Here is a 2,269-nt window from a genome sequence, read left to right on the forward strand (position 1 = left end):
AATGCTCATATAGTCTTTACCCAGATATCCCAATGGTAAAATTTTATCATATTTATTTAAATATTAAATACTTATTAAACAGTAAAAATTGATTGGCATTTGCTTTATTTTCCCTATTTAAAGGTATTTTTTCCTACACCATATGGGTACATATGGTGTCTTAATACCCTTGATATTTCAGGGGTACTGAATTTCTTTAAGAAGGTTTCATATTACTAACTTGAGTACAACCAAAATCAGGAAATTGACCCAGTGCTACCATTTAATTCCCAGAACCCATTCTAATTTCAGTTGTTCCATTAACTGAAACTTTAACTTTTATGCGTTTAGCATCCAATCCAGGATTAGTTGTACCTACTTGTTATGTGTCTCTGGCCACTTTCAATCTGGAACTGTATTTATCTTTCCTTGTCTTTCAAGGTCATGATATTTTTGAAAAGTCAGTGTCAGTCACTTTGTAGAATATCCCCTAGCTTGTCTGTCTTCTGGATGGTCAGATTCAGTCGTGCCTCCTGAGCAGAAGTGATGCTGTGTTCTTCTCGGTACATGGCAGGTGGCACAGTGCCTTATTTATTTCGTTTCTGATATTTTCACTTAACAACTTGGGTAAGATGTCATCTGCCAGGGTTCTCTACTGCACTGTTAATTAAAAAGTATTTTGCACTTGGTAAGTGATTAAGTATCTTGTGGGGAGAAATTTTCAGACTATGTAAAATTCCCACTCTTCATCCAGTGTTCGCCCACTAGCTTTAGCCCCCACAGGTGATCCCTGCCTAAATCAGTGATCACTGAGGTGATGGTCACGTGGTAAGCTTTCTGTTTTCATCATTCTGTCATTTATTAGTTTCGTTGGCATTTTGCTGGAAGGTACAGCATTTCCTTCTCTTTCATTTATTTATTTTTATCAGTATAGACATGTGGATGACTGTTCTCTTCAATGGATTGTAATCTGGTACTTTCTCTATTTAATAGTCAAATTGTCCCAGCTTCGGCCAGTGGGAATCCTTCATATTGGTTCATAACATCCTTCTGGCATGTCCTCTTTAATCTTTGAACACTTTCTTTATTTTTAGTATGTGATGTTCCAGGTTTATCTTTCACTATCCCAGTCTGAATTCAAACATTTCTCCAAGGAATCCTTTTAGTGGTGAACCAAATTTTGGGCCTGAGGTAGTTCATTGTTTCTAGGCCCTCTGAGCAGACAGAGCTATAAAATCTGTGTATATGTATATCGTATAGTATATGCATTTGTATGAACACCTGTATCTGTATCTTTCCTTATTTCTCTTATCTGCCTACGTCAAGGGTTGGCAAACTATAGCCCAGTGGTTCTCAACCTTCCTAATGCTGTGCGCGACCCTTTAATACAATTCCTGTGGGTCTCGACCCATAGGTTGAGAACCACTACTATAGCCCAAGGGCCAAATCCAGTTTTCCATCTAATTCTGCAGATAAAGTTTTACTGGAATACAACCACATACATTTGTTTATGTACTTTCTCTGCAACTGCAGAGGGGAGTAGTTGCAACAGAAACTGGATGGCTCCCCAAGCCAAAATATGTACCATATGGCCCTTTATGTAAAAAGCCTCCCAATCATTGATCTATATTGAAAATCATCAATTTAACACCTGTATTTTTGTACCTCCTTTCTCTAAAGTGAAAACCTTCCTATCACCTTTAATAAATGTAATTTGCATGATTCCCTTGTATGTAAACTGTTCCCATCAGCCAATCTTTTTAGCTCTGATCAACGGTAAGGGGAGCTTGAACTTTTGATTATTTGGTAAGACAAATCTTCCCCCTTATTATTTTTTAACTTTTTCTAATATTCTATTTATATTTTATGTATGATATTGTCTAATACTCCAAAGTGCACATAAAATCAATATATCAATTTGCCCAAAAATGTATCGAGGAATAGTATTTAGTTTGTAATGAATTTCTTTCATTTCTAAGGGTTGGGACTCAAATTTCAGAACTGTGGGAGTTATAAGCCCTGACACTTAATGAATGCCCCATTTTTCTTTTGCTCTATTCCCAACTGCAGCAGCAGTAGCGGCCAAGAACTATTTTCCATTCTTAGCAGACCTCTAAATGCTGGCAGTTATAAGCTTGTTCTCCCATAGAGCAAAGTGAAGGCTCACTGTCTAGAATTTCTGTATAGGCGTCTGAGTAGTGACATGCCACGTACAGTAATCTAGGGAACAATTTCTACTCCTTCCATATTATTCTTTGGCAGAAAAAGAAAGTTTTTTTTTTTTTTTTTT

The 2,269-nt window shown here is 36.8% G+C and overlaps 1 protein-coding gene across 1 annotated transcript in view; it reads left to right on the plus strand.

Moving 5' to 3' along the window:
* The window catches only part of HEXB (hexosaminidase subunit beta), a 25,982-nt gene that overhangs the window by 12,947 nt on the left and 10,766 nt on the right, over positions 1 to 2,269 (plus strand). The window lies entirely within an intron of this gene.

The sequence above is a fragment of the Otolemur garnettii genome, unplaced genomic scaffold (assembly GCF_000181295.1).
Source record: "Otolemur garnettii isolate 467f Iridium unplaced genomic scaffold, OtoGar3 scaffold00017, whole genome shotgun sequence".
Taxonomy (NCBI): domain Eukaryota; kingdom Metazoa; phylum Chordata; class Mammalia; order Primates; family Galagidae; genus Otolemur; species Otolemur garnettii.